Source organism: Orcinus orca, chromosome 6 (assembly GCF_937001465.1).
Source record: "Orcinus orca chromosome 6, mOrcOrc1.1, whole genome shotgun sequence".
Lineage (NCBI taxonomy): Eukaryota > Metazoa > Chordata > Mammalia > Artiodactyla > Delphinidae > Orcinus > Orcinus orca.
In genome coordinates, this window is record NC_064564.1 from 85,749,175 (window position 1) to 85,773,468 (window position 24,294).

At 42.3% G+C, this 24,294-nt stretch overlaps 1 protein-coding gene across 1 annotated transcript in view; it reads left to right on the forward strand.

Moving 5' to 3' along the window:
- Window positions 1-24,294, forward strand: part of FRMPD1 (FERM and PDZ domain containing 1) — a 131,001-nt gene that overhangs the window by 59,793 nt on the left and 46,914 nt on the right. The window lies entirely within an intron of this gene.

Genomic DNA, 24,294 nt, shown 5'->3' on the forward strand with positions numbered 1-24,294 from the left:
AGCATTTCACAAACATTACCTCATCATTAATTTTCATAGTGTTCTTGAGTGAGAAGCTGATGGCAGGTACTGTGGGCTCCATTTGGGGCAGAATATAGCATATATTTTAGTTAAACTTAGGAGTTGTCCTGACTAGATATCAGTTGATTTTAAAAGTTGAAGCATCTTTTTTTGGCATCTTCTTTCACAGTTATCCTGCATCTTCCATGGATTAAATTGCCTTCCTGCATTTTGTTCCACCAACATTTGAGTGCCTACTGTGAGCAAGGTACAGTGCTGAGCACTACGGCTAGCAGTGAAATTTAACCTCCTTAATCCCACACTTAAGGCCTTCGGTGAGATGGCTTCTACCTGCCAAGACTACCCTAAATCCCTCAACCCTACTTCGCATACCCTTTGTCCCACACATCCCTCTTCCTGAGCTGGTCTCCAGGATAACCCTGTGCCATTTCCCTTCTATGCACTCTCGTTGCCCTTCTCCAGCCACTGTCCCCAGTGCCCTTCTGGCCACCCCTGCAAACCTCACTCTCCTATGCTTCGCAGCCTGGTCACCTTGTCCACTAAGCCTGCCCTGATAGCATCCTACTGTATCCACAGGTGGATGTGACCTCCCACCATCAAACCCAGGCATTCTACCAGCCTCTCTGTTGTGGTCCTTACTAATTTTTACTCTGTATTTTAGTAATTTATGTACGCTCCTTAATGACATTTCTAGCTTCTTGACTGCAGAGATGGTCCATTTCATCTTTCTGTCTCTCTCAGTGACTTGCCCATGTTAGATGTACAAGTACTTGTATGGAGGAACGAAATGGGCATAATTTCAGGCCGGAGTTCACCAGTTTGTGCAGGGCCCTGTGGGGTACAGAGGACAGAGGTCATTGATAGAACCCTGCTTGGCCTGACCCCTCCTTTGATCCTAACCACTGAGGCCCCTTGCTGCCTACAGGCCTGTTCTGTCCTCTTCCTGCACCCACACTCACACCATCTTTCAGCTAATACTTGTGTATTAAAAATCACTTTTCTCTCATGGCCTTCTAATTGGAGTGGTTTTAAGGTTACCTCTGTGCTTATTTCTTTCTTGACCTCTGTTGTGCAAATCATCCACACTGCCCGGGACCCTAGAACCTCAAAGGTCTTCATCCAGAGCATCTCTGTTCATGAGCTGGCACGGGGGCTGGGATCGTCTCGTGCTCCACCTGTGGCAGGCTGTTGAGACTGGGCAGGTTATTTAATCTTCCTGTGACGTCATTTCCCCGTCTGTTAAGGGGGGATAATGTGCTTGAGGGTGACCTGCCTCCCTGGGATGCTGTGAGACTTATCGACTTAATGCTGTTGCTATTAAGTTGAACAGAAGACAGCTGGGCAGAAACAGTGAGCGACCAGGCACAGAATAAACTCTGCAGCCATCCAATAGACGCCTCATGAGACCTCGGGCGTCACCTTCTGTGTCGCCCTTGGCACAGAGGCCAGTTTGCTATTCAAGAACCTCTAGGGTTTCCTCTCTCAGCCAGCTCAAGTGGCTAAGGTCTTGAGGATGACGATGGCATCTGGAGGGCTTCTGGGCCTGTTGAGCTGAAAGGAGAGAGGCCAGACTCATGTTGAGGGCATAGCTGCAGCTGCACAGTATCAGCAGATAAGTGGGACCCGTGCCACAGAGAACCATCCAACTTTGCCCACATGGCCCAGCGATCTGTTTTGCTCCGGCTCATTGACGAGCTTTGGGAAGGTCATTTGATATTCACATTCTTGTGGCCACAATCTTGGGAATGTGGCCTTTTATCTTTAAAAATAACTGTGTGCTGGGAGGCCCAGGAGCAGTGTCCTGGGACGGGAGGGAGGTGCCAGCATTGGGAAGAGGGGCCGATTTCTTTCCTTGGAGGACTTGCTTTACCTCTGCTCGACTGGTGAGTTGATGTTTTCTCATTCTGTAACCTGTCCTATTTTCTCTAGTCTGTTCTCAGGAAGGGAATGTTTTTTTTTTTTATTGTAATATCTTTACTATATATTTTTAATCTATTTTTATGGCATATTTGTTCTTGAGCACTTATTATTATACATGAAAGCTATTTAAGTAAAAGTTCGTTCAGTCTTCATAATTGTACTTTATTTGGTATAGGTTCTTCTCAAATTTAATTGGTAATTATTTCTGATGTTTTATGTTTTGAAATTGCAGTGTCTTTAATCGTTTCATATATAGATGGGATAATCATTAAACACTTTTGGAACTAAACTGCCAACAGTTTTTCAAAATTGTGAAATCATAGGATGTAAAACCTGACACTGGAGATTTTGGGGTGTTTCACATGGTGCAGTGATGTCCTGAGAAGGTAATGAGTGGTCTTTGCTTAGACAGCTAACTAGTGACAGAGTCAGGACTTGAACCCAGGTCTCCTGACTCCCTTCTCCAAAACTCTCTAGTTTATCCTGTAGAATTTAGCTTCTGAATTACAAGTGAGAAGGAAAAAAAAATCACTCTCCAACTTAATTTTTCCGTGTGTTTTAATCTAGTTAAAGATGAATTTTCTAACTTTAGGAATGCCTGTGCCATGTGCCACAGAGGATCCTCCTCCCCTAAATCCTTTGATTCATTTTCCAGTCTGCATGGGTGATCCTTAGAGTGTGGTCCCTTTCAGCATTACCTGGAGCTTGTTAGAAATGCAGAATCTCAGCCCCACCCCTCAGACCTACAGACACAGAAACTGTGGGGGTGGGACCCATCTGTCTTTTAACAAGCCCTGCAGGTGATCCTATACTCAGCACTAAGTCAGAGAACCACTGCCTGACAGGACTTAAATCATACCTCACCCCCGCCCACCACGTTTGACAGCCAGTGCAATGACACACTTTGGCTCTTTTGTAGATTTTGAGTTTTCTTCACCGAAGAAGGAGCTTCTCTGTTGCCAGTTTTTAATAATAATTCCCTTTCTTCATTCTGCTTCCTTTCATCATCACAAAACACACACACACACACACACACACACACACACACACACACACACACATCTAGCAGGAGTGAAATATCTGTGGGCAAATAATGAAAGTAAATAGGGGATTTCAATAGCAGCAGGTTTGTAGATAGACAAAATGTCCCAACCACTGAGGTATATTTCTTAAGTTTCAAGACTTGCTGCCTCTCTAAGGACAGTGATAAACTAGACTACTGTTGACCATATTGTGCTGTGTTTTCTATAATTTGTTATTTTATTCATTCATTCAACAAATATCTTAGTACCTTCTATTTGCATGGCATGTGGTAAGTGTGAGGGGAAAATGTATTCGAATTTATAGTTTATCAGGAAGTAGAGACTATGTTCAGATATAACTGTAATATGTCAGCCATTGATAAATACATGAGAATCATCTCCAGTAAAAGGGTTGTGGAAGCATAGAGGTGGTAGAGAGCGTGTGTTATGGAGGAGGACATCACGGGGGACGTCATGGAGGAGGTAGCATTTGAGAGAGTCTTAAAAGGAGATAGGCGTTTGACATGGGGAGTTTGGGGTGGGTAAAGAACATTCTAGGCAGAGGTAGAAAAAAGATAAAGGCATGGAAAGGGCTCTCAGTGCATTTTTGTCTGCATCAGGGGTTATGTGAAGGTGACTAGGAGGAAATGAGGCTACATAAGTAGGTCAGTGCCAAAAGGAGGAGGATCTTCAAACACCCACTTAGGAGTTTGTTCTTTATCCTGAAGGCAATGGGGAGCCATTGAAGGGTTTTGAATGAGGGCAAGGCATGACGGGAGCTGTGCTTTTAGGAAGTCTAATCTGCCATCAGTGTATGAAGTAGATTGAAATGTGTGAGAGGGAGTAGGGGAGGCTTTTGTTTTTATTCTGTAACTATTTTACAGCAGTATGGTGATATATTGGAAAAATCATCTCAATGTTTATTTAGGAAGTAATTGCTTTTCTTATGGTAGTCACTGGATTTGTGTGTGTGTGTGTGTGTGTGTTTGCAGTACGCGGGCCTCTCACTGTTGCGGCCTCTCCCGTTGCGGAGCACAGGCTCCAGACACGCAGGTTCAGCGGCCATGGCTCATGGGCCCAGCCGCTCTGCGGCATGTGGGATCCTCCTGGACCGGGGCACGAACTGTGTCCCCTGTGTCGGCAGGCGGACTCTCAACCACTGCGCCACCAGGGAAGCCCTACTCACTGGATTTTGAAATAAGCTCCCAGGGCATAGATTATTGTCCAGGGGAACACAGCTCTGATTTTATAATGAGGAATCTGCAAGAAAATAGAAATTGCTTAACAGAGTAGCTTTATAGAGAACTTCCAGAACTCCTTTCTTACTTCTTTGTTTTCTTTCTTTCTTTTTAAAATTAATTAATTAATTAATTTATTGGCTGCATTGGGTCTTCATTGCTGCGCACGGGCTCTCTAGTTGCGGGGGCTGAGCGGGGGCTACTCTTCGTTGTGGTATGTGGGCTTCTCATTGTGGTGGCTTGTCTTGTTGCAGAGCATGGGCTCTATGTGCGTGGGCTTCAGTAGCTGTGGCACGCGGGCTCAGTAGTTGTGGCTCGCGGGCTCTAGAGCGCAGGCTGAGTAGTTGTGGTGCACGGGCTTCGTTGCTCCGCGGCATGTGGGATCTTCCCAGACCAGGGCTTGAACCCGTGTCCCCTGCATTGGCAGGCGGATTCTTAACCACTGCACCACTAGGGAAGTCCTGTTTTCTTTCTTAACATTTTCTTTTTAACAAAAAGTATTTGTATTCATATTACTCAGTAATGACCCAGTAATGCCAGGTCACATAAAATGTATAAATACCGAATTCCTAAAATGTGGATCTTGCTTCTTCTTACTCAGCCTCTAAAGCAGTTTCCCTCTCATTCATGGCCTTACTTTGTTAATGCACCTGAATCAAACTCATTTTACAAGGATCTGCCTTATTCCAATGGTGGCTCTAGTAGGAATAGTTGTAGGAAACTTGAATGTCATAAATTTTTTAATGTGCTGTTACTTCTAGTATTTGTACTTATTGAGAAGACTCTGTTGTTGATTTTTTTCAGTAGGGCTATCTTTATAAGGCTGGGGCTTTGGCTAGTCAGCACCATTGGTTTCAGTCATTCAGCCAATATTTACTGAACATCTCTTAAACACCGAAGAGTCGCAGTGACTCAGACAACCATGGTCATTGCTGACATGGAGCTTATAGTCTAGCAGGGGACATATATATACATAGTTCTGAGAGAGAAAAACTATAGATATATGGAAGCACCCAACCCAGAGTTGGAGGTCAGAGAAAACTTAACAAGTAGGATATAAGCTAAGACCTAAAAATCAACTTGGGTAGACCAGTGGTTGCCTAGGGCTGGGAAGGGATTGTTGAGGGGAAAATGGGGGTGACCTGAATATACCAAAACTACTGACTTGTACACTTCAAGTGGGTGAATTTTATGGTATGTGAATTATATCTCAATAAAGCTGTTAAAAAAAAAATCAATCAGACAAGCCAGGAGTGGGAAGAGGGTACCTGGCAATGAAATGGCACGTGCAAAGGTTCAGCCACAAGAGCAAACATGGGAGAGGTTTGGTAGGGCTGGACTCCCTGGGAGGTGGAGAGCAGTGAGACAGAGGAAAGCAAACAGGCTGGAGTGCTGAGTGGGACCTGAACAGGTAGGGCTTTGAAGGTCTCTAAAAATTACGAATCTATAAAAACAGCAGCTACCATTTATGGACTCCTTATCATACGCCAGGCACTGTTCTAAGCCGCTTGCATGCATTAACTAATCCTGACAACAGTCTTGTAAGGGAGGTACTATTGTTATCTGCATTTTACCAGTGGGGAAACTGAGGCACCAAGTGGTAACTTGCCCATAGTCACAGACCTAGTAAGTGACAGAGCTGCAGTATGAGCCCAGGAGGGCTGACTCCAGAGCTCACATGATAGATCCTAGCAAATAATTCTGAAAGGTATGGGGTGACATAGAGTTTTATGCAGGGAAATGACAAGGGCATATTTACATTTTCAAGAGATTGCTCTGTGGTCTGGAAAATGGATTGGAAGGAGAGCAACACTGAAGAAGGGAGACCACATGCGTGTGATCCACATAGGAGAGCATGCTAGCCTGAGCATGCGCGATGGTGGTGGGAATGGAAAGAGGCAGAGACTTGAGAGGTAATTAGGAGGTCACATTAACAGGAGTTGTAGAGTGGCTGGATTTGGAGAGAGGGTACAGAGACTCTCAGATGGATGCCAGGGTTCTGGGCTTGGGAAGCTGGGGTAGTGGGGGGTTTAATGGTGCCCATGTTGTCCATGCCACAGAGGTGCCCCAGTGTGGGCGGGTTAGTGTCTGTCACATGGGAGTAGTTTAGACCTCTGACCTCTCTGCCAGCGAGAATCATGGAATCAGAGGTGGCAGGTGCCTTGGAATCCTCCTAGATCTAGAGGTGGAAATGGAGGTCCTGGAAGGAGAAGGGGCTTGCTGAAGGTCACATGGGGGCAGCATGGGGGCAGAATGAGGCGTGTCCCTGCTGACGCTCAGGCTGGTTGCATTCGCTTGCCACGTTGCCACTCCCCAGAGCTTTGCTTCTCTTCTCAGAAATCGTCTCTCTGATCCTAAAAAGAGGTATCATTGTGTGCAAACAATAATAATGGGAATTCAAATAAAAACGGAATAAATTTACAGCCCAAACCCATCACCCATCAGATCAAACTTGCTGTTTTATGTCTCTTGCCTGCATCTGCCCAGCATCACCTTTACAGCTGTACCCAGAGCACAGATATGACTTTGTAGCCCATGGTTTACACCTTACATTAAAACAGTTGCTTTTCCTGGAATGTTATACGGCTTCTGGTTAGCATTTCTTAAGGAATCAAGAAAGAGGATGTGCTGTAACTTACCCACTCTCTGTTGTCAGCTGTTTTGTTTTTCTTGTTTAGAGATAGTGTCTCACTGAACATCTTGTTTGCATGGCCTTTTTCTTCTCCCCTCAGGAAAAACTCCCAGCCAGGATAGTCCCTCTGTCCTTTTAAAGTGGAGTGGCCCATGGTGCTTTGTGACCACCTAGAGGGGTGGGATAGGGAGGGCGGGAGGGAGGGAGACGCAAGAGGGAAGAGATATGGGGATATATGTACATGTATAACTGATTCACTTTGTTATAAAGCAGAAACTAACACACCATTGTAAAGCAATTATACTCCAATAAAGATGTTAACTAAATAAGTAAAATAAAGTGGAGTGGCCCATACTGGGCCCTTTTCTATACTGAGGTCAGGGACAGAGGCAGAAAGCTTAATCAGGGCTGAGTTTCTGGGTTTCTGGGCCCTGCCGTCTTCACTGATCTCTGGCTCGAGTTGGCATCTGTTCACAGTTGTCGGCACCGCTCCTAATGGCTGCCGTCTCCGAACAGCTGACCCGATTCCCTGAATCGTTTGCTGTAAACCAGGCAATTCTACAGGAGGGAGACGAGGTTTATGGGCAGAATGCTTAATCAAGGCTTAATTAAGACGGCCAGAGTGGCCTGTTGGCTTGAACCCTTGTACAGGGTCCTGATTGGCAGGCGGCACCTGGCATTCTTGGCTGTCTGACAGCTATCAGCTGTTCCCAAGCCCCATGCAGAAATGAGCAAGACACACACTGCCACTCGGGTTGGTAGGAGCCCTTTTGTAGACTCCCTGGAGCGTTTTAGACATCCCTTTCTCATGGGCCCCAGGCTCTGCCTCACATTGTTATGTGAGTTGTTTATCTAGGTGTCTTATCCTCTCCATAGCACAATGCACTCTCCAAGGGCAGGGGCTGTGTCTGGCTAACCTCAACCTCCTCTACCACACCCAGCACTGGGCCCAGCAGAAAAGAGGGTGCTAGATATGAATTGAATGAAAAGCATTGATTTTTGGACCAAATCCCTTGGCTTGAGATGGTTGCAGAGACTAGACTTGAGAAATGCAGAGACATGGGGGCCCACAAGCCCCCAGTGCCAAGTCTGTGGGAAGGGTGAAGACTTTTAAAGAAGACCTCAAGATCTCTCTGGCCAGGACAGAGCCTGATGTAACAGGTCATGCGGCAGGCATGTCTTAGGCCCAGCTTTGGAAGCCATTCTTAGTTTTTTGTGCTATAGTTGTGGTTGTTATTGGTTTTTTTTTAGCTTGATAGATTTGGAATCCTGCCTTCCTTCCCCAGACCCAGACACATAGAGTCACATCTCAGTCCACCAGGCTGGCAAGCTGCTTCATTTGAGCCACTCTGGGAGTCTTCAGTCTGAACTTCCCAAGTACTCTAATTGCTGTGAGTTTTGGTTTTGGTGCCTGTGGTTCCAAACGTGCCCAGAGGATGTTGAAATGAGTTGGCATGTAATGACTTTTGATGACTCATTTGATAGTAAGAAAAACAAGTCTAGCCTTTGAGTCTACATTCCACAATTTTGTTAAATGATACCCAAATGGTTGTCAAGAGAATTTTTCTTCACAGGTTCAGAGCATTTGTAATAACCAACAAGTCTATGGAGAGGGAAAGAACTTCATGTTGAATGTAAAGGGGGTACAAAAAGCTTCAGGATCTTATGACCTCTGAGATGGAAACACCCTAATGGGCTTCTGGTCCAGCACCTGGATGCTTTGTGCACCTGTGTAGCAGCAGGTAGCCCCAGAGAAAACGTATTATCATGAAGGTCCCAATCCCCAAGGCCCCTTTTCAGGATGGAGCTTTTGGCTGTCTTGACTGTATTTGAAATGGTTGGTCACATATTCTTTTGTGCGTGTATGGCAAAATACACAGAACGTAACATTTACCTTTAAAAAATCATTTTAAAGTGCACAGTTCAGTGGCATTAAGTATATTCACAATGTTGTGCTACCATTACAACTATCTTGTTCCTGAATTTTTTCATCACCTCAAAAGGAAATCCTGTACCCATCAAACAAACATACCCTATTCCCTCCTCCCCCAAGCCCCTGTACTATATAATTAGATAGTTATATTATCTAATTTACTGTGAGGTAGGTGAAGTCAGTCCACTTCACAGATGACAGGTTCAGGGAGGCTAAGGTACTTGTCCAAAGATGCACAAGTTAGTGAGAGTTGGGATTGGAACCCAGGTCATGTCCAGGCCTGTGCACTTGACATGAGAGGTCTCTGGGGAAGAGCCTTGAGCCCAGCAGCACTGTCAAAGCACAGAAGGAGAGGATGAGGATGTGACCACCACATGAGATCTCCATGCCCATGAGACGTTTTTGAAAACTGCAGAGGACGTTGCAAAACACTCACAAACTTTGCTCATGTCTCTCCAGCAGATCACTACTTCCATTCTGCTCTGGATTACAATTAGGTGTTTATAGCTCTGATTCCCCCAGTGAATTACAAACTCCCTGAGGGTGAGAACTGTGCTCACTTGTCTCAGTGTCCCCCTCAGCCCCTGTACCTGGCACATTGCTGCTGATCAGTGAGTGTTTCCTGAGTGAATGTGTGGATGCTAGCCTTGACTCAGGACGAAAGGGAAACAGGAGCCAAGATGATGTCTGTCCGTGTATGTCACAGCGAAGGGCTTGACTAGAGATTCGACTTAGAGAATTGGAAAGAAAGAGAGGAACTCTGTGGCCTTCTGGAGATATGAATGGGAGAACCCATAAGGGGATCTCAAAAAGTGAACAAACTTTGGCCCGACCCCTGACTTCCAGCTCCACGACACTGATAATCTAATTCTCTTTTTTCTCCCTAGCACTTACCAGTTTTTAACATCCTTAATTAATTTCCTTTATTATGTTTGTCATTTCTTGTCTAGTGGGAGCCTCCACTAGAATATAAGCTTCATGAGGGTAGTCAGTTTTGTCTGTTTTGCTACACTCCTCTTTCCCGAAGTCCCCTGACCTAAGCAAGCACTAATTCCTTTCTGTCACTCTAGATTTGCCTCTTCTGGACTTTCATATGAATGGGATCATATAACATGTATGTCCTCGGTGACTGGCTCCTTTCACTTAGTACAATGTTTTCAAGGTACATCCATGCTTGACCCTTAAGTTTACTGGTAGGAAAATTGAAACTCAGAGAGGGAATGTACTTGACTTGGGTCATGTGTCCTGCTGATGGGGCTGACTGCAGGTGTTCTGTCTCCCTGAAGTGCTTCTGTTCCTGCCCAGGGTGGACCAAGAGGCTTGGCAGCTACAGCCAACTCAGCAATGTCCTTTTGCCATCCACCTTTGGGGCTTCCGACAGGGCCCCTTCAAGCATAGCCGTGGTGAGGTAAGGCCTTGCAGATAGTATTATTGTTGGTGGCAGCTTTTTCCCACGTTCTTTCCAGGGCTCACTGTCCATCTGATAAAGTAGATGACTTGTGTGACCAGTTTCCAGTCTCCTGGATCCTGGGGCCCTTAGATCTATAGCAAGAGAAAGGCACAGCCTGGGGCCCCATCGTGCTGACTGTTCCTGCTGCCACCCTGTCGCTCCCAGAGGGCCATGCAGAGGCCATCTGCACTGACCTAGATAAGAGGCTATGCCCTTTCTGAGAGACGTCTAATCCTGTTAGGCAGATGTGAAATCTGGGTGACATGGTGATGCCTTGAACCCTTGTTTTCCAAAGGCTTGTTTTTGTACCACATGGAACCCAAGATGGTTTTAGGTGATACAGGAACAAACATTTTTCTTTAAATAGTTGTATATTTACTTTAATGTGTGTCAGGAAGAAACCCATATCTAGCATGATCAGACCTGTGATTTGATGAATATTATCGTTTAGGCTGAAGGGAAAGTAGGAGGCGCTGTACTATAGAATCTTTTTATGCAGACTGTGCATGTTACAGGTGTGGTAGTCTGGCAGTTGCTGACATGGTCCCCCTGCCTTTCACACTTTCTCAGACCTGTCATTTTTCTGATAAAGCATCATCTTAATCTGAATTCCTTTTAGAAAATTTTATTTATTTTGGCTGCACCGGGTCTTAGTTGTGGCACGCGGGATCTTTGTTGCGGCATGCGGACTCCTTAGTTGTGGCATGCATGTGGGATCTAGTTCCCTGACCAGGGATCGAACCCGTGCCCCCTGCATTGGGAGTGCAGAGTCTTACCCACTGGCCCACCAGGGAAGTCCCCTCCTTTTAGAAAATTAATGCAGGTGTGAGAAGCAGCCCATTCTCTCTCACTGAGCTATGATCACTGTAATGAACCAAGGCAACATCAAATGTTGACATAGAAACGTAAATATGCGTTTCCCTAAAATATTTGCAAATAACTTTTTCTTTTGGCCTAGAACTTCAAGAATCGAAACTGCTTATTGTTCTAGTGTTCCGAGCTTACCGTAGCGTTTCAGACATCTATAACCTGCATTATTAATTTAACAAATGTTTGTTGAGCTCAAGGCATTCTGCCGGACCCTGCAGGGATTGTGAAGAAATAGGGTGCCTTTCTCCTGCTCTCAAGGAGTTCACTAACTAGGGGGCAAAAAACAAGATCTGAATCCATATGAAGTTAGGAAACACAAGACAAGAGCATAGACAAGGAAGTCAGGGGCTGAATGGAGGGTAAGACACAGCACAATAGCTCTGCGATTGGGGAACCACGTGGTTCATGGTAGACTGGTAGGCAGGAACCCACCCTGGATGTGGTGGAGCTGGAGCTGGGTTTTGAAGATTAGATAGGATTTGAATAAGTCTCAGAAAGTGAGGATATCATGAACAAATGTACAGGAGTGGCCACCTAGGGCTTTTCTGAGGGACAGAGAAGCATGGGAACAGAAATAACATGATAGGAGGAAGATGGGGCCTTGGGGGAAGTTTTTTTTTAATAATTTTTTAGAAATAAACTATTTATTTATTTTTTGGCTGCATTGGGTCTTCGTGGCTGCGCACAGCTTTCTCTAGTTGAGGCAAGCAGGGGCTACTCTTTGCTGCGGTGCGCGGGCTTCTCATTGCGGTGGCTTCTCTTGTTGCGGAGCTCGGGCTCTAGGTGCGTGGGCTTCAGTAGTTGTGGCTTGCGACCTCTAGAGCGCAGGCTCAGTAGTTGTGGCACATGGGCTTAGTTGCTGTGCGACATGTGGGATCTTCCTGGACCAGAGCTTGAACCCGTGTCCCCTGCATTGGCAGGCGGATTCTTAACCACTGTGCCACCAGGGAAGCTCCGAAGGACGTTCTTTAACCTCTAGAATACTCAGCTTCCTGGTCCTTAAAATGCAGTTATGGATTCCCACCATGTGGGACAGTCATGAGAAGTAAATAACATGCTATCAGTTATACATATGTTAGTTCCCTTCCTTTTCCAAACTTGTCAGGTGAGAAATTGAGTTGGACATCTGGGCAGAGGTTGGATATTAGAGATGGGAAGCACTGGAGGACATAAGAAGGGAACTGATGAGATGATACAATTTTCGAATGGGCAGATTCTTAGAGAAATTCAATGTTTAAGATAAAAGAGATAACCAGAGGTTTGGAGACTTGTACAATTCCAGGCTTAATTAGAGTCAAAGTCAGGAAGAGAATCCAGGTCTCCTGACTTTCAGCTCAGTGGTATTTTCAGATTCCTTAGCTTTGGAACTTCCCGGGTGGTCCAGTGGTAAAGAATCTGCCTTCAATGCAAGGGACACGGGTTCGATTCCTGGTCAGGGAACTAAGATCCCACATGCCGTGGGGCTACTGAGCTCACGCACCTCAACGAGAGAGCCTGCATGCCACAAACTACAGAGCCCACATGCCCTGGAGCCTGCGCGCCACAACTAGAGAGAAACCTGAGTGCCGCAACGAAGATCCTGTGTGCTGCAACTAAGACCGGACACAGCCAAAAAAATAAAATAAATAAATATAAATAAATAAATATTAAAAAAAAAATTCCCTAGCTTTTATCTAGAGAGGTGTTAGAAATGCAAATTCTTGGGCCCTACTCTAGACCTACTGAATTAGAAACTCTGGGGCCCCAGCAATTTGTGTTTTAACTGGCCCTCCAGATGCTTCTAATGCTTTTAGGGAACCAGTGTTCTGGGTTTTACTAAGAAAGAATGGGGGGGAAGGGTATGAGGAAAAACGGGTTCCTTATTGGAGTTGGATATTACTTACCACCAAGGGAAAGGGGGCAGAAGGGTTAAGCTAGGTGCCAGAGAGAAACTTTTTTTAAAAATTGAGTCATAATTCACATAACCATAAAATTCACTCTTTTGAAGTGTACAGTTCAGTGGTTTTTAATATATTCACAAGGTTATACAACCATCACCACTGTCTAATTCCAGAACATTTATCACCCCCAAAATACACCCCTTACCCATTAGCAGTCAATCCTCATTTCCCCTTTCCCACAGGCCCTGGCAACCACTAATCAATGTTCTGTCCCTATGGATTTGTCCATTCCGCACATTTCGTATAAATGGAATCATACAATGTGTGGCCTTTTGTGTCTGGCTGCTTCTCCTTTGTGTAATGTTTTCAAGGTTTATCCATGCTGTGGCACGTATCAGGACTTCATTCCTTTTTATGGCAGAGATGAACTTCTTATACTTCAAACTTTTGTCTCAGATTTGGTCATACAACTGAGCTTTACACTACCTCAGAAAAAGAGGTTTCTCGTGGGCACATTTGCATAGAACTTTATAGTTTTCAAAGAATTGTCACGATATAATGGAATGTAAACCTTTCACCAACCCTGGAACACAGCTGGGCAGGGATCATTGTAATTGTTCTTACAGATGAGAAAACAAGCCAGAGAGGGAAGTGTTGGTGCTCGACCAGTGTACTGCTGTGACCGCTCACTGAAGTGCAAGTAGGAATTTGGTGGGTGACAGGCAGGGCGTATGGACTAGGCAGAGGAAACAGCATCTACAGAGGCATGACCGTGTGAGAAATCAGGGCCTGTTTGGGGAACAGTGGATAATTCAGAGCTGATGGTGTGTGCAGTGTGAGGGAGATGAGACAGACAGGTAGGCAGGGGCCAGATCACAAAGGGCTTTGACTGCTGCTCCAAGGCTGGAAGGGAGGCAGTGGGAGGGAGTGGTTGAGTCTAGCTCCAGAGACAAGCAAGCTAATCTGATTGGGAATTCCAGTTCTGCCACTTTCTTGCTATGTACTTTTGGCCAAATTACTTAACTTCTTCATGCCTCAGTTTCCTTTTTGTAAGTGAGGATTGTAATAAGCATTAAATAAGAAAACACATATAAATTACTTAGCCCAGTGTCTGGCACGTAGTAAATGATAGCATGTTAATGTAATTGGGTCTTTAATATTATTGTAATTCTTGAGCTCAGATGTTATCCTAAAGATGAAGGGAAACCACTAAAGGATTTTAAAAATAAAAGTGACATGATTAGAATTATATCATATCATTTTGGCAGCCATACGGAGGATAGATTGATGGAGGGGAAGTCTAGAAGCATAGAGACTGGCTAGGAGATTATCGTAGTATTTCAGACAGGATCAAAGTTTGGACAATGGCTGTAGCACTAAGAAAAGAGAGTTGGTGAGAGATTAAGGTAATTGGTAGCAAAGGCAATAGAACGTGGTGACTGGCTCACTGTGGGGCATGAAACGGGGAAAGAGTCAAGAATGATTTTTGACTTGGGCAGTTAGAAAAATTGAATGGTGGTCTCCTTCAACAAAATGTTCCACCTTGGAGGAGAGGATTTGAGGAGCGGAGCAAAGAAAGATGGTGAATTCTATTTTAGATATGACTGGCTCAAGTGCTTATGGGACGTCTTGGTAGAGATCCTAAAGAGGCAGGTGATTCTCAAAGCAGCTGAAACTGGGGGAGTAAATGACATCGCCCGTGGGGAGTGTGTAGAGCAGTGAACCTCAAACTTTGTTATAGGTTGGAATCACCGGGCGGGGTTGTGGGGGGGGGGTCTTTAAAAACTACCAGCATCTGGCTTGCACCTTCAGACATTCTGATTTGATTGGTCTAGGGTGTGATCTGGGATTGTTAAAAGCTCCCCAGGTGATTCTAATGTGCCATGAAGTTTGGGAACTTCTGGTTTAGAAAGAATAGGTGTCACATTTAATTAGATAAGAAGGGAGCTGAGAACAGGAACCTAGAATTAGATGATGGAGGGAAGAGGAGTAGCTGGGTAGGTGTAGTCCGAGAGGCTGGAGGAGAGTGAGGAGACAGATGTCACAGGAGCCAAGGGAGGAAGGTCAAGACATTTTAGCAATTATTTATGTTAGTTTAAGAGAAAATGCTAATTTGGTCATTTATTTTCTCTCATTATTCAAAAGGCTGGATGTTTGCCATGCATTTTGTTTTCTCGTTTGTGGTTTTTGCCTTGTGTCATCAGTTGGTTTATATCCTCAGACCTTGGGTATATTGGAGATTAAATGTTATAAGAAGATATATAGAGGGAGAGAGAGAGTTTGTTTGTTTATTACTGGTGTGTAGAAGTTCCACCATTGCATTTTGTGTTCCGTTCATTCATTTGTCATTTATTCATTTAACAAACACTAAGTTTATTGAATATCTATTTATGTTGGGAACTGGAGATACAAAAATGACTAAGAGAAGAAACCCTGCTTTCAAGTTGTTTATGATCTGGTCCAGGCCAGCACACAGTTTGGATCCATTTCACCTCCTAAATCATAGACTCTCAGGCTTGGAAGGCACATATTGATCTAGTCCCCAGCCAATTTTGACTGTCCCTTATAGGATCCCTGACCTGCTAATATCTTTTGTATTTCTTGCACACCTCAGTGATGAAAAGCTCTCTCTTCACCTGGGTAGCCCGGTGCCATTTTGATAGCTCTGATTATGAAAAGTCTTCTACAAGATGTCCCTACAAGATGGACAAAATGGTTAAATGTTAAAGCTAACTCCATGGGCACATGGAGATTCATGATTCCATTCTGTCTGATGTGTGTATGCTTTAAAATTTCCCTTAAGAAAAATTAAAGAGAAAAGATGTTTACATTGAATCGAATTTGTCTTCTTGAACTTAGATAAATTTTTACTTTAGGTTTCATTCAGAACAAGTCCAGACTCCTTTTACACATATAGTCCTTTTCAATACTTGTGATTGTCCATAAAGTCTCCTAAGTCTTCACAACTTTACAATTTTGCCCAGGTTATTTACTATCTCCAATATGTTGAAATTGAGGCCCATATGCAATCATGCCACCTGTAGGCACTGGTGGTTTAAGTTCCTTTGCTGTATTTATCTCTCATTTCTCTTTCATGTTGTATCACACTTGCTGGCTACCATAGTGTTGTGATGAACACTGTAATTTTATTTTCCCTTTTAAGTGGAATGCTTTTATATTTCATTTTAAAATAATATTGAACTGCCTGGTATTTCTGGTTTTTTTAATCAAAACAAGGAGCCTAAATTACATAGAACGAATGATTTTGCAGCATCTTATGATATGCTCACCTATTTTGTTATTTTTTCTATTTATAAGCTAAAACATATTAATAGTTTTCCTTAAATTGAACCTTTCATTCATAGGATAAATCCAACTTGATTATGGTGTATTATCCTTGTAATGTGTTGTTGCTGGATTTTGCTGGAGGTAATTTTTTTAATTAAAAAACAAGTTTATTAAGAAGAATTTTTATAGTACACAAAAGTCGAGAGAATAGTAAAATGAACTTTAAATACCCACCTCCTAGCTTCAAGAATTATTAACATCTTCTGGCCAGGATCTTGTTTAGGAATTTTGTATTTCATGAGTTAGATTGGCCTCTATGTTACTTTTTAGTGTAAGCTTTGTAAGATTTTAAATTCAGGGCTACCTTTGCATTATTAGAAGAACTTGGTAGCATGCTATCATTTTTCTTTGTTGAAGAATATTGTCTATTAATTTTTTTAAAATAAATTTATTTATTTATTTTTGGCTGTGTTGGGTCTTCGTTGCTGTGCACGGGCTTTCTCTAAGTTGCAGTGAGCGGGGGCTACTGTTTATTGCGGTGCGCAGGCTTCTCATTGTCGTGGCTTCTCTTGTTGCGGAGCATGGGCTCTAGGCATGCAGGCTTCAGTAGTTGTGGCACGTGGGCTCAGTAGTTGTGGCTCGCAGGCTCTAGAGCACAGGCTCAGTAGTTGTGGCGCACAGGCTTAGTTGCTCTGCGGCATGTGGGATCTTCTCGGGCCAGGGCTCGAACCCGTGTCCCTTGCATTGGCAGGCGGATTCTTAACCACTGTGCCACCAGGGAAGCCTTGTCTATTAATTTTGAGAGAGAGTTTGAAATAATTCTCTGATAAACACAGCAACCTTCAGGTTCTGTGTGGATTTTTTAATAGATTTTTGAAAAATTCACTTTCAGAATTTCTTCTGCAGTTATAGATTTACTCAAAGTTTTAATTTTAGTTCTGGTTCTTTGCTTTGCGGGGGGAAGGTGTTGAACTACCTCAGTTTCCTGGAGCTGATCGGCCTTAGGATAGCTGCAGATAGAAGTAATTTGTGGAAACCATAGAATAAATGAGCCCAAAACACTGACCACCTTGCCAGGCATCTCTTACCAGCACGCAGAGAACAGAAAGGGGGTTGACCCTTTCCTGAGGTAGGGGCTGCATCTTACTCATCGCTCATTCTTGGTCACCTGCACTGAGTGTTTTTTCCTTTTTTTTTTTTTTTTTGACATCTTTATTGGAGTATAATTGCTTTACAATGGTGTGTTAGTTTCTGCTTTATAACAAAGTGAATCCACTATACATATACATATATCCCCATAACTCCTCCCTCTTGTGTCTCCCTCCCACCCTCCCCATCCCACCCCTCTAGGTGGTCACAAAGCACCAAGCTGATCTCCCTGTGAGTGTTTTTTTTCAATTAATGTATGTTTAGTGAATTAGATTTATTTTTAAACAAATGGAATCTTCAGCACATCCAGGAAAGATCAACATCTTGGATTCCCAGAGGCTACAACCAGGGTGTTTCATTGGTGAGAATCCTATTTTCACCTTTCAGTATGGGTCTTAGAATCTTCTCCTTTTAACACCCTACGTGGAAAGTATTTCTTCCACTATGTCCAAGGAACTGGTCTAGGAAAATCCCTTCACAGGTATGAATGCACTTACATACCAAAGAGTTGATATGGAAGTCTTGGGAGACACCATTCTATGAAGCTGACCTTGTTAGCCAGGAGTCTGCCCCTCAGGAAAGTTGAAGGACTTAACAGGAAGACTCTAGAAAGATGCATTCCAAATATATCTTCCAAAACCACCCATATTACTTAGCTTATCTAAATTGTGTACAACATGTATGACACTCTCTCGTGTTTTTTCCCTAATGTTTGTCTTTGCTCATTTCTCATTTTGTTAATAATAACTTGTATCAGAGTGGTTTACGTTTTTCTCAATCTTTAAGAGCCCACATTAATTTTGTCTTTATTAAGTGAAACTTTATTCTAATTTTCCAGTTTATTTCTGCTTTTATTTTAATTTTGTTCCTTCAGTCATTCAACAAACATTTATTGAGCCTATGTTACAGGTCCTGAGAGAGAATTAAAAGGGATAAGACATGTTCTCTATGCTCAGGTTTCTGACAGTATAATAAGAGGAAAAATAGTGAAAGAAAAAAAAACCACTGAACTGACAAAAGACCTTCACTAGTAGGTTAAAAAAATCACAGAATGACTCCCAGGGATATCTTTCAAGAACAGACTCTTGTAAAGCTTTTACATTCCCCAGAGAGAGAAATAATGAACGGAGCCTGCATCTGTACCTAAATAATATGCTACAAAGCATATGAACCTAATCTTTTTCAAATTATCATATTCTTTTCCTCTTTTACTTTTTTTTTTTTTTTTTTTTTTTGCGGTACTTGGGCTTCTCACTGTTGTGGCCTCTCCCGTTAAGGAGCACAGGCTCCGGACGCACATGCTCAGCGGCCATGGCTCACGGGCCCAGCTGCTCCGCGGCATGTGGGATCTTCCCGGACCGGGGCACGAACCCGTGTCCCCTGCATTGGCAGGCGGACTCTCAACCACTGCGCCACCAGGGAAGCCCGTCTCTTTTACTTTTTTAAAAAAATTTATTTTATTTATTTTTGGCTGCATTGGGTCTTCGTTGCTGCATGCGGGCTTTCTCTAGTTGCGGTGAGCAGGGGCTACTCTTCCTGCTGCACGCAGACTTCTCATTGTGGTGGCTTGTTTTGTTGCAGAGCACGGGCTCTAAGAGGTGCACGGGCTTCAGTAGTTGTGGCGCGTGGGCTCAGTAGTTGTGGCTTGTGGGCTCTAGAGCGCAGGCTCAGTAGTTGTGGCGCACGGGCTTAGTTGCTCTGCGGATCTTCCCGGACCAGGGCTTGAACCCGTGTCCCCTGCATTGGCAGGCGAATTCTTAACCACTGCACCACCAGGGAAGCCCTTTTCCCCCTTGTAAAACTGATTTTAAGGCTGATTCTTTAGTCTTTGACATTTAAGAACTTGAGCTGATGTGTAAGGAACCTTCCTTGAGGCATATATCTGAGAGCTGCTTTTTGTGCTCTTTATATTTGAAACATATTTTCCAGCTCAAGAAATTTACCTTTAACGCTTTCTTTGATTACACTTTTGTGCATTCCTTTTCTCTTTTCTCTGCTAGCTCCTATTATTTGTACGTTGAATATCCTCAATCTGATTGTAGCTCTGACAGTTTCACTTAAATTGCTATCTGTTTTTTAATTTCAATTTAGTGTAAATGATTTTTAACTCTTCACTTTCTCTTCTATCCATTGCTGCCTCCTTTGATGTTTTTCATTTCTCATTAGCAGTTAATGGTTTCCTGAAGTTCTTTGTTATCACCTCTTGTATCCCTTTTGAAGGGTTTATATCCTTAATTGTCTATTTACTTTGTAAGATAGCTATCACCCGAATGTATTTGGTCTTCTTCTCCTTTTGCAAAATATTTTGAGCTTGTTTCTTCTTAGTATTTTGTTCCAGACAACCAGAAGTGTGTTCCGTTTGAGGATTCGCACTCTTTAAGGGATTTTGCCAAATTGGTGTGTGCCCACAGGAGGGTGATCTAAAGTGATCCTGTCTTATGAAGACCTGGTGAAAGAACTGAGGATGTTTAGTCCAGGGCAGAGGAGGCAAGATTGCTATGTTCAGGTCCAGAAAGACTGATGTATAGAAGAGGGAGACGATTTATTCTGGAGGGTGCACTGGTGGTGGGGCGAGGAGGAGTGCTCGAAGGGCAACATTACTGTGGAGGACTGAAGCTGCGGAGATGGAGGTGTGGAATTTAGCTTTATGTAAAGCAGCTGGTCTAACAATGAATGACAGAACAATTAGAGGCCGGATGACTTCTTGGCAATGGGATTGTAGAGAAGATTCAAATGTTTGGGAATTATTTGGGCTCTTATTTTCTTCCATTGGCTCAGCAATCCAGAGGCAAATATTAAAACCATTAGCAGGTCATTTTCTTGACTTTAAACTGTCCTGCTCAGGCTTTGCTGAGTCAGGGAGCACTTATAATGGCTTGGCTGATGTCATTTGTTTGGTCTTTGGGGATTCCTAGATGAAGGCATGTCCCTACCCACAGTCCAGATATATAATGCAAATTAATTCTTTTAACTAGAGCCATATATGTTTACAGAAATCAATTAGCTAAGCTGTATTTGTGTTTGTAATAATCCCCTGTAAGTAACCACTGCAGTTTGATGACCTTTGAAAGGAATGGAAAATCATTATGGATGAGTCTGAGATCCTTGGCAACACTGCGGTCATTTGGAGATTGAAACAACATAGTGGTCAGAGATTTTGTATCTTCCAGAGATGTGGTGACTTCAGGAGTTCCAGCTACGCCAGGGGATGTGGGTCTTTGAGTTTTGAGACAGAGCACAACAAATATCATCTTGTCTGCTTTTTAGATCTAGTAGAGACCTCAAGTCACATGGATGGAAAAACTGCAGAAGTCATCTGGTCCCTGAACTCCACTGTAAGGTCCCTTCTACATCCATGAAGAGTTAGTTATCCAGCCTCTGCCTGACCGCCTTCAGTGACCAGGATCTTGCTAATTCTTGAGAAAACTCATCCTGTTCTTGGATCACTAGGAACACTAGAGAGGTCTAGCCTCAGCCTGAGCTGGAGTCTCCCTCTCTGTGGCATTCCCCCATTAATCTTGGCTCTGCACCCCAGAAACATATGGCGTATGTCTCTTCTACCTGGTGGCCTTTTGGCCACTTGTGAACCATGATCATATAGGCCACCTCCAAATCTTTGCTGAATAAACATTCTCTGATTTTTCAGTGAGTCTTTATATGACTTGGTTTTAAGTCTCCTTAGCATCCCAGACCCCTCCAGGAAGGTGCTGAAAGTGTGATGCTCAGACATAAGGCAAACAAAGTTAACCTCCACATCCTATAATTGCTAGCTGACTCACTCCTGTTAAGGGCCTGACTGAGGCAATTGATACTTGAAAACAATATGCTGTAGGCTTTACTGGACATTTATTTTTGTATCCTTTGTGATTAGTCTCTGTGTTGTCAGGACACTAGAATCTTCATTCTTGACCCTCCCTAGAATCTTCATTCTTGACCCTCCCTTCATTCTTGACCCTCTCACAGAAATATGATGGGGTTTTGTGTCCTTGGCAAAAGGACATTAAGTAATCCTTATTATAAAAGAGCTTTTGCAATAACAAAAAGGCAGACATTCTAGTAGAAAGATAAGGAAAAAACAGAAATAAAAAAGTAACAAAAAAGAACCATAAATGGCCATAGTGCATAAAAAATGTCCAGATATATGAGTAATCAAATAACTTCAAATCAAAACTATTGATATAATGAGCTCTGATCTGGAAATATGTCCGTGATATATTCACCAGTTAAAAAATGCAAGATGCAGACCACTGAGTATACCATGATTGTATTTTTGTGGCCTATATATTTTAGCATACGTAATATAGGTCTCTATAGATTTAGGGCAAAGTGAGAGTGAATACCCACCAAATTGTTAACAGTGATAATCTCTGGGAACTGGATTGGATGTTTGAAGAAAGATACTCAATTTATATAATTTTTAATGTGATGGAATTATATGTGATATTTACTTTTGTTTTCTATATTTCTCAAGAAATATATATTTAAACTAATAATTAGATGATACTTTCCATCCCATTAACAAATATTTTAAAAATAATATCCAATATATATGAGAATGTAGATTGTATTTACTTTTGTCTTCTGTATTTTTCAAAATATAAACATTTAAATCATACGTAGGCACTATTTTCCATCCTGTTAGCAAATATTTTTAAAATGATAGTATTCAATATTTGCAAAGGTCTGTCCTGGCAGGAGTGCAAATTGGTACCTTCTTGGAAGCAACTTGACAGTACACATTCCAAATGCTTAAAAATGAACATATGCTTAAATCCAGTAGTTACATTTCTAGGAATTATCCCAAGAAAATACCTGGGAAGTAGCCATTTACTATGAATAAGCATATTCATTGTAAAGCTTTCATAATAGTGAAAAATTGGAAACAGCACAAACATCCAATGATAGACTTATTGAATAGATTATGATATGGACAAAGAAAATAATACTATGTAGCAATTTAAAATGATATAAATGTGGGCTTCCCTGGTGGTGCAGTGGTTGAGAGTCCGCCTGCCGATGCAGGGGACACGGGATCGTGCCCCGTCCGGGAAGATCCCACATGCCGCAGAGCAGCTGGGCCCGTGAGCCATGACCGCTGAGCCTGTTCTCCGCAACGGGAGAGGCCACAACAGTGAGAGGCCTGCGTACCGCAAAAAAAAAAAAAAAGTGAGCTGTACAGAACTGAAGACAGTATTCAGGTCTGCTGTCTCCATTGTAGAAAAAAGCTAGACTGATACATCCCTCGATCTAAATGGAATTTATTTTTGGTTGCAGCCTATGTTTTACACCCATTAATTTGTATTTGGCTGCATTTGATGAAAAGTGTACGTCTCTGGGTTTCTAAAGTGATGAGTTTGGGTGTCCTGCTTTCATTTTTATATGAAAATGGTTAGTGCACTCCTAGTATAGATCCCACTATTATTCTGCTGATTACTGATAGATTCTAGTTGCTAATATTTTATTTGGGATATTTACTTTGATATTTATAAGGGAGATTGTATTTGTGCCTTATAGTGTTTTTATCAGAATTGGTATCAATGTTAGACTGACTGATTAAAAAGAATTTGGAAGATTTCCTTCTTTATGCTCTAGAAGAGCTAACATAGCATTGGGGAAGATAAACTAAGCTGGCTAGAAGCAGCATGATATCCAGGATTGGATCCTGGAACAGAAAAGGAGCATAAATGGAAAAACTGATGAAATCTGAATAAAATTTATAGCTTAGCTAATATTAGTGTACCCATGTTAATTTCTTAGTTTTGACAAAGTTACAATGATTATGTAAGATGCTAAATTAGGGAAAGCTGAATGAAGGGTATATTGGAACTCACTGTATTATCTTTGCAACGTTTTTACACGTCTAAACTTATTCCAAAATTAAAAGTTTCTATTTAAAATAAAACAAAAAAATTGTCAGGGTGAGCTACGTCTTATAGATTTGTAAGAATCCACCTTTGAACCTGTCTGCCTGGAATTTTTTGGAGTGTGCTCTTTAACAGTTTTCTCTTTTATGGTAATTGTCTTTTTAGATTTTCTATCTCTTCTAGGGTCATCTTATATCATTTATATTTTCCTTGAAAACCATCCGTATTATTAAGGTTTCCAAATGTGTTTGTGTAGTGTTAAGCAACATAATCTCTTATAATTCTTTTTTATTTTCTCTGTATCCATGGTTATTTCACTATGTCATATCTTATTTCATGTGAATATTTATTGGGTTGTGAAATTAATTGGGTGAGTTGAGACCAGTATTTTAAGAAGTAAATAGAAAAATATAAATTGTTTTAGGAAAATTTAATCTCAAGCATATATACTATTTTTCTTGGTAACCTGATAATATCTATCAAAGCACAAATGCTTATAAATTTTGACCTCACAATTCAGTATCTGGAAACTTATCCAAATATATAATTGCATATATGCAGAAATGATACTTGTACAGCATAACTCACTGTGGTATTATTTACAATAGCAAAAGACTGGCAATAACCCAAATGTCTATCAAGGGAAGACTACTTTTTAAATTACAGTATATTCATACAATGTAATACTCAGTAGCTGTCAAAAAGAATGAAGAGGCATTCTTTGTATTAATGTGGAAAGATATCGAGGAAGAAGGCCTGGTGCAGAACAATGTGTATGGTGTACTATCCTTTGTGTTAAGAAGAGGACACATAAAATCTATATTTGTGTTTGCTTGTATAGGCATACAGAAACTCTGGAAAGACAGATATCTCAAGTAGGAGAGCAGTGATTATGTATGGGTGTGGAAACTGAGTGGCTGGGGGAAGGGAAGGATAGAGAGGAGACCGTTCACTGTACAAAAATCTTATTTTTATTATTATGGTAAGAATGCACTTAACGTGAAATCTACCCTCTTAACAAATTTTT